Below are 14,524 nucleotides of genomic sequence, written 5' to 3'. Positions count from 1 at the left end.
AAAAGGCGAAAGTATAAGCCAGATGCGCGCATGTCCCAGACCTAACCCAGACCTAACCGGTGTTATCCTCTAAAATATCGATCGAAACCAGGTTTAATTGACTGCTTGAGTGTGTTACCACATTACTACGTGATTCAAACACGAAAAAAATCCCAGGATCTGGCCAACAAGTATGCGAAGAAGGCAAAATCAAGAGCCAGATGCGGGCAGAACCTAGACGATACACAGACCTAACCGGTGTTATCGGCTAAAATACTGTCCGAATCCAGGTTTAATGGACTGCTTCTGTGTGGTACCACATTACTACGAGATTCATACCCGAAAAAAACCCAGGATCTAGCCAACAAGTTTGCGAAAAAGGCGAACGTATAAGCCAGATGCGGGCATAACCCAGACCTAACCCAGACCTAACCGGTGTTATCCTCTAAAATATAAATCGAATCCAGGTTTAATGGACTGTTTCTGTGTGGTACCACATTACTACGTGAATCAAACCCGAAAAAAACCCAGAATCTATCCAACAAGTTTGCGAAAAAGGCGAAAGTATAAGCCAGATGCGCGCATATCCCAGAGCTAACCGGTGTTATCCTCTAAAATATTCATCGAAACCAAGTTTAATTGATTGCTTCAATGTGGTACCACATTACTACGTGATTCAAACACGAAAAAAACCCAGGATCTGGCCAACAAGTTTGCGAAAAAGGCGAAAGTATAAACCAGATGGGCGCATATCCCAGACCTAACCCAGACCTAACCGGTGTTATCCTCTAAAACATTGATCGAAACCAGGTTTATGTGACTGCTTCAGTGTGTTACCACATTACTACGTGATTCAAACACGAAAAAATCCCAGGATCTGGCCAACAAGTATGTGAAGAAGGCAAATTCATTAGCCATATGCGGGCATAACCCAGACGAAACCCAGACCTAACCGGTGTTATCCGCTAAAATACTGTCCGAATCCATGTTTAATGGACTGCTTCTGTGTGGTACAACATTACTACGAGATTCATACCCGAAAAAAACCCAGGATCTAGCCAACAAGTTTGCGAAAAAGGCGAAAGTATAAGCCAGATGCGGGCATAACCCAGACCTAACCCAGACATAACCGGTGTTATCCTCTAAAATATAGATCGAAACCAGGTTTAATTGACTGCTTCAGTGTGTTACCACATTACTACGTGATTCAAACACGAAAAAAAACCCAGGATATGGCCAACAAGTTTGCGAAAAAGGCGAAGGTATAAGCCAGATGCGGGCATAACCCAGACCTAACCCAGACCTAACCGGTGGTATCCTCTAAAATATTGATCGAAACCAGGTTTAATGGACTGCTTCTGTGTGGTACCACATTACTACGAGATTCATACCCGAAAAAAACCCAGGATCTAGCCAACAAGTTTGCGAAAAAGGCGAAAGTATAAGCCAGATGCGGGCATAACCCAGACCTAACCCAGACATAACCGGTGTTATCCTCTAAAATATAGATCGAAACCAGGTTTAATTGACTGCTTCAGTGTGTTACCACATTACTACGTGATTCAAACACGAAAAAAAACCCAGGATATGGCCAACAAGTTTGCGAAAAAGGCGAAGGTATAAGCCAGATGCGGGCATAACCCAGACCTAACCCAGACCTAACCGGTGGTATCCTCTAAAATATTGATCGAAACCAGGTTTAATTGACTGCTTCAATGTGGTACCACATTACTTCGTGATTCAAACACGAAAAAACCCAGGATCTGGCCAACAAGTTTGCGAAAAAGGCGAAAGTATAAGCCAGATGCGCGCATGTCCCAGACCTAACCCAGACCTAACCGGTGTTATCCTCTAAAATATCGATCGAAACCAGGTTTAATTGACTGCTTGAGTGTGTTACCACATTACTACGTGATTCAAACACGAAAAAAATCCCAGGATCTGGCCAACAAGTATGCGAAGAAGGCAAAATCAAGAGCCAGATGCGGGCAGAACCTAGACGATACACAGACCTAACCGGTGTTATCGGCTAAAATACTGTCCGAATCCAGGTTTAATGGACTGCTTCTGTGTGGTACCACATTACTACGAGATTCATACCCGAAAAAAACCCAGGATCTAGCCAACAAGTTTGCGAAAAAGGCGAACGTATAAGCCAGATGCGGGCATAACCCAGACCTAACCCAGACCTAACCGGTGTTATCCTCTAAAATATAAATCGAATCCAGGTTTAATGGACTGTTTCTGTGTGGTACCACATTACTACGTGAATCAAACCCGAAAAAAACCCAGAATCTATCCAACAAGTTTGCGAAAAAGGCGAAAGTATAAGCCAGATGCGCGCATATCCCAGAGCTAACCGGTGTTATCCTCTAAAATATTCATCGAAACCAAGTTTAATTGACTGCTTCAATGTGGTACCACATTACTACGTGATTCAAACACGAAAAAAACCCAGGATCTGGCCAACAAGTTTGCGAAAAAGGCGAAAGTATAAACCAGATGGGCGCATATCCCAGACCTAACCCAGACCTAACCGGTGTTATCCTCTAAAACATTGATCGAAACCAGGTTTATGTGACTGCTTCAGTGTGTTACCACATTACTACGTGATTCAAACACGAAAAAATCCCAGGATCTGGCCAACAAGTATGTGAAGAAGGCAAATTCATTAGCCATATGCGGGCATAACCCAGACGAAACCCAGACCTAACCGGTGTTATCCGCTAAAATACTGTCCGAATCCAGGTTTAATGGACTGCTTCTGTGTGGTACCACATTACTACGAGATTCATACCCGAAAAAAACCCAGAATCTAGCCAACAAGTTTGCGAAAAAGGCGAAAGTATAAGCCAGATGCGGGCATAACCCAGACCTAACCCAGACATAACCGGTGTTATCCTCTAAAATATAGATCGAAACCAGGTTTAATTGACTGCTTCAGTGTGTTACCACATTACTACGTGATTCAAACACGAAAAAAAACCCAGGATATGGCCAACAAGTTTGCGAAAAAGGCGAAGGTATAAGCCAGATGCGGGCATAACCCAGACCTAACCCAGACCTAACCGGTGGTATCCTCTAAAATATTGATCGAAACCAGGTTTAATTGACTGCTTCAATGTGGTACCACATTACTTCGTGATTCAAACACGAAAAAACCCAGGATCTGGCCAACAAGTATGCGAAAAAGGCGAAAGTATAAGCCAGATGGGCGCATATCCCAGACCTAACCCAGACCTAACCGGTGTTATCCTCTAAAACATTGATCGAAACCAGGTGTAATTGACTGCTTCAGTGTGTTACCACATTACTACGTGATTCAAACACGAAAAAAACCCAGGATCTGGCCAACAAGTATGCGAAGAAGGCCAAATCATGAGCCAGATGCGGTCATATCCCAGACCTAACCCAGACCTAACCGGTGTTATCCTCTACAATATTGATCGAAACCAGGTTTAATTGACTGCTTCAGTGTGTTACCACATTACTACGTGATTCAAACACGAAAAAAACCCAGGATCTGGCCAACAAGTATCCGAAGAAGGCAAAATCATGAGCCTGATGCGGGCATAACCCAGACGAAACCCACACCTAACCGGTGTTATCCTCTAAAATACTGTCTGAAACCAGGTTTAATGGACTGTTTCTGTGTGGTACCACATTACTACGAGATTCAGACCCGAAAAAAACCCAGGATCTAGCCAACAAGTTTGCGAAAAAGGCGAAAGTATATGCCAGATGCGCGCATATCCCAGACCTAACCGGTGTTATCCTCTAAAATATTGATCGAAACCAGGTTTAATTGACTGCTTCAGTGTTGTACCACATTACTACGTGATTGAAACACGAAAAAAACCCTGGATCTGGCCAACAAGTATGCGAAGAAGGCCAAATCATGAGCCAGATGCGGTCATATCCCAGACCTAACCCAGACCTAACCGGTGTTATCCTCTACAATATTGATCGAAACCAGGTTTAATTGACTGCTTCAGTGTTGTACCACATTACTACGTGATTCAAACACGAAAAAAACCCAGGATCTGGCCAGCAAGTATGCGAAGAAGGCCAAATCATGAGCCAGTTGCGGTCATATCCCAGACCTAACCCAGACCTAACCGGTGTTATCCTCTAAAATATTGATCGAAACCAGGTTTAATTGACTGCTTCAGTGTGTTACCACATTACTACGTGATTCAAACACGAAAAAAACCCAGGATCTGGCCAACAAGTTTGCGAAAAAGGCGAAAGTATAAGCCAGATGCGCGCATATCCCAGACCTAACCAAGACCTAACCGGTGTTATCGGCTAAAATACTGTCCGAATCCAGGTTTAATGGACTGTTTCTGTGTGGTACCACATTACTACGTGATTCAAACACGAAAAAAACCCAGGATCTGGCCGACAAGTATGCGAAGAAGGTCAAATCATGAGCCAGATGCGGGCATAACCCAGACGAAACCCAGACCTAACCGGTGTTATCGGCTAAAATACTGTCCGAATCCAGGTTTAATGGACTGTTTCTGTGTGGTACCACATTACTAGGTGATTCAAACACGAAAAAACCCAGGATCTGGCCAACAAGTTTGCGAAGAAGGCCAAATCATGAGCCAGATGCGGGCATATCCCAGACCTAACCCAGACCTAGCCGGTGTTATCGTCTAAAATATTGATCGAAACCAGGTTTAATTGACTGCTTCAGTGTGTTACCACATTACTACGTGATTCAAACACGAAATAAACCCAGGATCTGGCCAACAAGTTTGCGAAAAAGGCGAAAGAATAAGCCAGATGGGCGCATATCCCAGACCTAACCCAGACCTAACCGGTGTTATCCTCTAAAATATTGATCGAAACCAGGTTTAATTGACTGCTTGAGTGTGTTACCACATTACTACGTGATTCAAACACGAAAAAAACCCAGGATCTGGCCAACAAGTATGCGAAGAAGGCCAAATCATGAGCCAGATGCGGGCATATCCCAGACCTAACCCAGACCTAGCCGGAGTTATCCTCTAAAATATTGATCGAAAGCAGGTTTAATTGACTGGTTCAGTGTGTTACCACATTACTACGTGATTCAAACACGAAATAAACCCAGGATCTGGCCAACAAATATGCGAAGAAGGCAAAATCATGAGCCAGATGCGGGCATAACCCAGACGAAACCCAGACCTATCCGGTGTTATTCTCTAAAATACTTTCCGAAACCAGGTTTAATGGACTGTTTCTATGTGGTACCACATTACTGCGAGATTCAAACCCGAGAAAAACCCAGGATCTAGCCAACAAGTTTGCGAAAAAGGCGAAAGTATAAGCCAGATGCGCGCATATCCTAGACCTAACCCAGACCTAACCGGTGTTATCCTCTAAAATATTGATCGGAAGCAGGTTTAATTGACTGCTTCAGTGTGTTACCACATTACTACGTGATTCAAAGACGAAAAAACCCAGGATCTAGCCAACAAGTTTGCGAAAAGGGCGAAAGTATAAGTCAGATGCGCGCATATCCTAGACCTAACCCAGACCTAACCGGTGTTATCCTCTAAAATATTGATCGAAAGCAGGTTTAATTGACTGCTTCAGTGTGTTACCACATTACTACGTGATTCAAAGACGAAAAAACCCAGGATCTAGCCAACAAGTTTGCGAAAAAGGCGAAAGTATAAGCCAGATGCTCGCATATCCCAGACCTAACCCAGACCTAACCGGTGTTATCCTCTAAAATATTGATCCAAACCAGGTTTAATTGACTGCTTCAATGTGGTACCACATTACTACGTGATTCAAACACGAAAAAAACCCAGGATCTGGCCAACAAGTTTGCGAAAAAGGCGAAGGTATAAGCCAGACGCGGGCATATCCCAGACTTAACCCAGACCTAACCGGTGTTATCCTCTAAAATATTGATCGAAACCAGGTTTAATTGACTGCTTCAGTGTGTTACCACATTACTACGTGATTCAAACACGAAAAAAACCCAGGATCTGGCCAACAAGTATGCGAAGAAGGCAAATTCATTAGCCAGATGCGGGCATAACCCAGACGAAACCCAGACCTAACCGGTGTTATCCGCTAAAATACTGTCCGGATCGAGGTTTAATGGACTGCTTCTGTCTGGTACCACTTTACTACGTGATTCAAACACGAAAAAAACCCAGGATCTGGCCAACAAGTATGCGAAGAGGGCAAAATCATGAGCCAGATGCGGGCATAACCCAGACGAAACCCAAACCTATCCGGTGTTATTCTGTAAAATACTGTCCGAAACCAGGTTTAATGGTCTGTTTCTGTGTGGTACCACATTACTGCGAGATTCAAACCCGAGAAAAACCCAGGATCTAGCCAACAAGTTTGCGAAAAAGGCGAAAGTATAAGCCAGATGCGCGCATATCCCAGACCTAACCGGTGTTATCCTCTACAATATTGATCGAAACCAGGTTTAATTGACTGCTTCAGTGTTGTACCACATTACTACGTGATTCAAACACGAGAAAAACCCAGGATCTGGCCAACAAGTATGCGAAGAAGGCAAAATCATGAGCCTGATGCGGGCATAACCCAGACGAAACCCAGACCAAACCGGTGTTATCCTCCAAAATACTGTCCGTAACCCGGTTTAATGGACTGTTTCTGTGTGGTACCACATTACTACGAGATTCAAACCCGAAAAAAACCCAGGATCTAGCCAACAAATTTGCGAAAAAGGCGAAAGTATGAGCCAGATGCGCGCATATCCCAGACCTAACCGGTGTTATCCTCTACAATATTGATCGAAACCAGGTTTAATTGACTGCTTCAGTGTTGTACCACATTACTACGTGATTCAAACACGAAAAAAACCCAGGATCTGGCCAACAAGTATGCGAAGAAGGCCAAATCATGAGCCTGATGCGGGCATAACCCAGACGAAACCCAGACCAAACCGGTGTTATCCTCCAAAATACTGTCCGTAACCCGGTTTAATGGACTGTTTCTGTGTGGTACCACATTACTACGTGATTCAAACACGAAAAAAACCCAGGATCTGGCCAACAAGTATGCGAAGAAGGCAAAATCATGAGCCTGACGCGGGCATAACCCAGACGAAACCCAGACCTAACCGGTGTTATCCTCCAAAATACTGTCCGTAACCAGGTTTAATGGACTGTTCCTGTGTGTTACCACATTACTACGAGATTCAAACCCGAAAAAAACCCAGGATCTGGCCAACAAGTTTGCGAAAAAGGCGAAGGTATAAGCCAGATGCAGGCATAACCCAGACCTAACCCAGACCTAACCGGTGGTATCCTTTAAAATATTGATCGAAACCAGGTTTAATTGACTGCTTCAATGTGTTACCACATTACTACGTGATTCAAACACGAAAAAAACCCAGGATCTGGCCAACAAGTATGCGATGAAGGGAAAATCATTAGCCAGGTGCGGGCATTACCCAGTCCTAACTCAGACCTAACCGGTGTTATCCTCTAAAATACTGTCCGAAACCAGGTTTAATGGACTGCTTCAGTGTGTTACCACATTACTACGTGATTCAAACACGAAAAAAACCCAGGATCTGGCCAACAAGTATGCGAAGAAGGCAAATTCATTAGCCAGATGCTGGTATAACCCAGACCTAACCCAGACCTAACCGGTGTTATCCTCTAAAATATCGATCGAAACCAGGTTTAGTTGACTGCTTCAGTGTGTTACCACATTACTACGTGATTCAAACACGAAAAAAACCCAGGATCTGGCCAACAAGTTTGCGAAACAGGCGAAAGTATAAGCCAGATGCGCGCATGTCCCAGACCCAACCCAGACCTAACCGGTGTTATCCGCTAAAATACTGTCCGAATCCAGGTTTAATGGACTGTTTCTGTGTGGTACCACATTACTACGTGATTCAAACCCGACAAAAACCCAGGATCTAGCCAACAAGTTTGCGAAAAAGGCGAAAGTATAAGCCAGATGCGCGCATATCCCAGACCTAACCCAGACCTAACCGGTGTTATCCTCTAAAATATAAATCGAATCCAGGTTTAATGGACTGTTTCTGTGTGGTACCACATTACTACGTGAATCAAACCCGAAAAAAACCCAGAATCTATCCAACAAGTTTGCGAAAAAGGCGAAAGTATAAGCCAGATGCGCGCATATCCCAGAGCTAACCGGTGTTATCCTCTAAAATATTCATCGAAACCAAGTTTAATTGACTGCTTCAATGTGGTACCACATTACTACGTGATTCAAACACGAAAAAAACCCAGGATCTGGCCAACTAGTTTGCGAAAAAGGCGAAAGTATAAACCAGATGGGCGCATATCCCAGACCTAACCCAGACCTAACCGGTGTTATCCTCTAAAACATTGATCGAAACCAGGTTTATGTGACTGCTTCAGTGTGTTACCACATTACTACGTGATTCAAACACGAAAAAAACCCAGGATCTGGCCAACAAGTATGTGAAGAAGGCAAATTCATTAGCCATATACGGGCATAACCCAGACGAAACCCAGACCTAACCGGTGTTATCCGCTAAAATACTGTCCGAATCCAGGTTTAATGGACTGCTTCTGTGTGGTACCACATTACTACGAGATTCATACCCGAAAAAAACCCAGGATCTAGCCAACAAGTTTGCGAAAAAGGCGAAAGTATAAGCCAGATGCGGGCATAACCCAGACCTAACCCAGACCTAACCGGTGTTATCCTCTAAAATATAGATCGAAACCAGGTTTAATTGACTGCTTCAGTGTGTTACCACATTACTACGTGATTCAAACACGAAAAAAAACCCAGGATATGGCCAACAAGTTTGCGAAAATGGCGAAGGTATAAGCCAGATGCGGGCATAACCCAGACCTAACCCAGACCTAACCGGTGGTATCCTCTAAAATATTGATCGAAACCAGGTTTAATTGACTGCTTCAATGTGGTACCACATTACTACGTGATTCAAACACGAAAAAACCCGGGATCTGGCCAACAAGTATGCGAAAAAGGCGAAAGTATAAGCCAGATGGGCGCATATCCCAGACCTAACCCAGACCTAACCGGTGTTATCCTCTAAAACATTGATCGAAACCAGGTTTAGTTGACTGCTTCAGTGTGTTACCACATTACTACGTGATTCAAACACGAAAAAAACCCAGGATCTGGCCAACAAGTATGCGAAGAAGGTCAAATCATGAGCCAGATGCGGGCATAACCCAGACCTAACCCAGACCTAACCGGTGTTATCCTCTAGAATATTGATCGAAACCAGGTTTAATTGACTGCTTCAGTGTGTTACCACATTACTACGTGATTCAAACACGAAAAAAACCCAGGATCTGGCCAACAAGTATCCGAAGAAGGCAAAATCATGAGCCTGATGCGGGCATAACCCAGACGAAACCCACACCTAACCGGTGTTATCCTCTAAAATACTGTCTGAAACCAGGTTTAATGGACTGTTTCTGTGTGGTACCACATTACTACGAGATTCAAACCCGAAAAAAACCCAGGATCTAGCCAACAAGTTTGCAAAAAAGGCGAAAGTATATGCCAGATGCGCGCATATCCCAGACCTAACCGGTGTTATCCTCTAAAATATTGATCGAAACCAGGTTTAATTGACTGCTTCAGTGTTGTACCACATTACTACGTGATTCAAACACGAAAAAAACCCAGGATCTGGCCAACAAGTATGCGAAGAAGGCCAAATCATGAGCCAGATGCGGTCATATCCCAGACCTAACCCAGACCTAACCGGTGTTATCCTCTAAAATATTGATCGAAACCAGGTTTAATTGACTGCTTCAGTGTGTTACCACATTACTACGTGATTCAAACACGAAAAAAACCCAGGATCTGGCCAACAAGTATGCGAAGAAGGCAAAATCATGAGCCTGATGCGGGCATAACCCAGACGAAACCCAGACCAAACCGGTGTTATCCTCCACAATACTGTCCGTAACCCGGTTTAATGGACTGTTTCTGTGTGGTACCACATTACTACGAGATTCAAACCCGAAAAAAACCCAGGATCTAGCCAACAAATTTGCGAAAAAGGCGAAAGTATGAGCCAGATGCGCGCATATCCCAGACCTAACCGGTGTTATCCTTTAAAATATTGATCGAAACCAGGTTTAATTGACTGCTTCAGTGTGTTACCACATTAGTACGTGGTTCAAACACGAAAGAAACCCAGGATCTGGCCAACAAGTATGCGAAGAAGGCCTAACCATGAGCCAGATGCGGTCATATCCCAGACCTAACCCAGACCTAACCGGTGTTATCCTCTAAAATATTGATCGAAACCAGGTTTAATTGACTGCTTCAATGTGTTACCACATTACTACGTGATTCAAACACGAAAAAACCCAGGATCTGGCCAACAAGTATGCGAAGAAGGCAAAATCATGAGCCAGATGCGGTCATATCCCAGACCTAACCCAGACCTAACCGGTGTTATCCTCTAAAATATTGATCGAAACCAGGTTTAATTGACTGCTTCAGTGTTGTACCACATTAGTACGTGGTTCAAACACGAAAGAAACCCAGGATCTGGCCAACAAGTATGCGAAGAAGGCCAAACCATGAGCCAGATGCGGTCATATCTCAGACCTAACCCAGACCTAACCGGTGTTATCCTCTAGAATATTGATCGAAACCAGGTTTAATTGACTGCTTCAGTGTGTTACCACATTACTACGTGATTCAAACACGAAAAAAACCCAGGATCTGGCCAACAAGTATCCGAAGAAGGCAAAATCATGAGCCTGATGCGGGCATAACCCAGACGAAACCCACACCTAACCGGTGTTATCCTCTAAAATACTGTCTGAAACCAGGTTTAATGGACTGTTTCTGTGTGGTACCACATTACTACGAGATTCAAACCCGAAAAAAACCCAGGATCTAGCCAACAAGTTTGCAAAAAAGGCGAAAGTATATGCCAGATGCGCGCATATCCCAGACCTAACCGGTGTTATCCTCTAAAATATTGATCGAAACCAGGTTTAATTGACTGCTTCAGTGTTGTACCACATTACTACGTGATTCAAACACGAAAAAAACCCAGGATCTGGCCAACAAGTATGCGAAGAAGGCCAAATCATGAGCCAGATGCGGTCATATCCCAGACCTAACCCAGACCTAACCGGTGTTATCCTCTAAAATATTGATCGAAACCAGGTTTAATTGACTGCTTCAGTGTGTTACCACATTACTACGTGATTCAAACACGAAAAAAACCCAGGATCTGGCCAACAAGTATGCGAAGAAGGCAAAATCATGAGCCTGATGCGGGCATAACCCAGACGAAACCCAGACCAAACCGGTGTTATCCTCCAAAATACTGTCCGTAACCCGGTTTAATGGACTGTTTCTGTGTGGTACCACATTACTACGAGATTCAAACCCGAAAAAAACCCAGGATCTAGCCAACAAATTTGCGAAAAAGGCGAAAGTATGAGCCAGATGCGCGCATATCCCAGACCTAACCGGTGTTATCCTTTAAAATATTGATCGATACCAGGTTTAATTGACTGATTCAGTGTGTTACCACATTAGTACGTGGTTCAAACACGAAAAAAACCCAGGATCTGGCCAACAAGTATGCGAAGAAGGCCAAATTATGAGCCAGATGCGGTCATATCCCAGACCTAACCCAGACCTAACCGGTGTTATCCTCTAAAATATTGATCGAAACCAGGTTTAATTGACTGCTTCAGTGTTGTACCACATTACTACGTGATTCAAACACGAAAAAAACCCAGGATCTGGCCAACAAGTATGCGAAGAAGGCCAAATCATGAGCCTAATGCGGGCATAACCCAGACGAAACCGAGACCAAACCGGTGTTATCCTCCAAAATACTGTCCGTAACCCGGTTTAATGGACTGTTTCTGTGTGGTACCACATTACTACGTGATTCAAACACGAAAAAAACCCAGGATCTGGCCAACAAGTATGCGAAGAAGGCAAAATCATGAGCCTGACGCGGGCATAACCCAGACGAAACCCAGACCTAACCGGTGTTATCCTCCAAAATACTGTCCGTAACCAGGTTTAATGGACTGTTCCTGTGTGTTACCACATTACTACGAGATTCAAACCCGAAAAAAACCCAGGATCTGGAAAACAAATTTGCGAAAAAGGCGAAAGTATGAGCCAGATGCGCGCATATCCCAGACCTAACCGGTGTTATCCTTTAAAATATTGATCGAAACCAGGTTTAATTGGCTGCTTCAGTGTGTTACCACATTAGTACGTGGTTCAAACACGAAAGAAACCCAGGATCTGGCCAACAAGTATGCGAAGAAGGCCAAACCATGAGCCAGATGCGGTCATATCCCAGACCTAACCCAGACCTAACCGGTGTTATCCTCTAAAATATTGATCGAAACCAGGTTTAATTGACTGCTTCAATGTGTTACCACATTACTACGTGATTCAAACACGAAAAAACCCAGGATCTGGCCAACAAGTATGCGAAGAAGGCAAAATCATGAGCCAGATGCGGTCATATCCCAGACCTAACCCAGACCTAACCGGTGTTATCCTCTAAAATATTGATCGAAACCAGGTTTAATTGACTGCTTCAGTGTTGTACCACATTAGTACGTGGTTCAAACACGAAAGAAACCCAGGATCTGGCCAACAAGTATGCGAAGAAGGCCAAACCATGAGCCAGATGCGGTCATATCTCAGACCTAACCCAGACCTAACCGGTGTTATCCTCTAAAATATTGATCGAGACCAGGTTTAATTGACTGCTTCAATGTGTTACCACATTACTACGTGATTCAAACACGAAAAAAACCCAGGATCTGGCCAACAAGTTTGCGAAAAAGGCGAAAGTATAAACCAGATGGGCGCATATCCCAGACCTAACCCAGACCTAACCGGTGTTATCCTCTAAAACATTGATCGAAACCAGGTTTAATTGACTGCTTCAATGTGTTACCACATTACTACGTGATTCAAACACGAAAAAAACCCAGGATCTGGCCAACAAGTATGCGAAGAAGGCAAAATCATGAGCCTGATGCGGGCATAACCCAGACGAAACCCAGACCAAACCGGTGTTATCCTCCAAAATACTGTCCGTAACCCGGTTTAATGGACTGTTTCTGTGTGGTACCACATTACTACGAGATTCAAACCCGAAAAAAACCCAGGATCTAGCCAACAAATTTGCGAAAAAGGCGAAAGTATGAGCCAGATGCGCGCATATCCCAGACCTAACCGGTGTTATCCTTTAAAATATTGATCGAAACCAGGTTTAATTGACTGATTCAGTGTGTTACCACATTAGTACGTGGTTCAAACACGAAAAAAACCCAGGATCTGGCAAACAAGTATGCGAAGAAGGCCAAATTATGAGCCAGATGCGGTCATATCCCAGACCTAACCCAGACCTAACCGGTGTTATCCTCTAAAATATTGATCGAAACCAGGTTTAATTGACTGCTTCAGTGTTGTACCACATTACTACGTGATTCAAACACGAAAAAAACCCAGGATCTGGCCAACAAGTATGCGAAGAAGGCCAAATCATGAGCCTAATGCGGGCATAACCCAGACGAAACCGAGACCAAACCGGTGTTATCCTCCAAAATACTGTCCGTAACCCGGTTTAATGGACTGTTTCTGTGTGGTACCACATTACTACGTGATTCAAACACGAAAAAAACCCAGGATCTGGCCAACAAGTATGCGAAGAAGGCAAAATCATGAGCCTGACGCGGGCATAACCCAGACGAAACCCAGACCTAACCGGTGTTATCCTCCAAAATACTGTCCGTAACCAGGTTTAATGGACTGTTCCTGTGTGTTACCACATTACTACGAGATTCAAACCCGAAAAAAACCCAGGATCTGGAAAACAAATTTGCGAAAAAGGCGAAAGTATGAGCCAGATGCGCGCATATCCCAGACCTAACCGGTGTTATCCCTTAAAATATTGATCGAAACCAGGTTTAATTGGCTGCTTCAGTGTGTTACCACATTAGTACGTGGTTCAAACACGAAAGAAACCCAGGATCTGGCCAACAAGTATGCGAAGAAGGCCAAACCATGAGCCAGATGCGGTCATATCCCAGACCTAACCCAGACCTAACCGGTGTTATCCTCTAAAATATTGATCGAAACCAGGTTTAATTGACTGCTTCAATGTGTTACCACATTTCTACGTGATTCAAACACGAAAAAACCCAGGATCTGGCCAACAAGTATGCGAAGAAGGCAAAATCATGAGCCAGATGCGGTCATATCCCAGACCTAACCCAGACCTAACCGGTGTTATCCTCTAAAATATTGATCGAAACCAGGTTTAATTGACTGCTTCAGTGTTGTACCACATTAGTACGTGGTTCAAACACGAAAGAAACCCAGGATCTGGCCAACAAGTATGCGAAGAAGGCCAAACCATGAGCCAGATGCGGTCATATCTCAGACCTAACCCAGACCTAACCGGTGTTATCCTCTAAAATATTGATCGAAACCAGGTTTAATTGACTGCTTCAATGTGTTACCACATTACTACGTGATTCAAACACGAAAAAAACCCAGG

Source organism: Colletes latitarsis, chromosome 4 (assembly GCF_051014445.1).
Source record: "Colletes latitarsis isolate SP2378_abdomen chromosome 4, iyColLati1, whole genome shotgun sequence".
Taxonomy (NCBI): Eukaryota; Metazoa; Arthropoda; class Insecta; order Hymenoptera; family Colletidae; genus Colletes; species Colletes latitarsis.
This window is presented reverse-complemented; position numbering follows the sequence as displayed.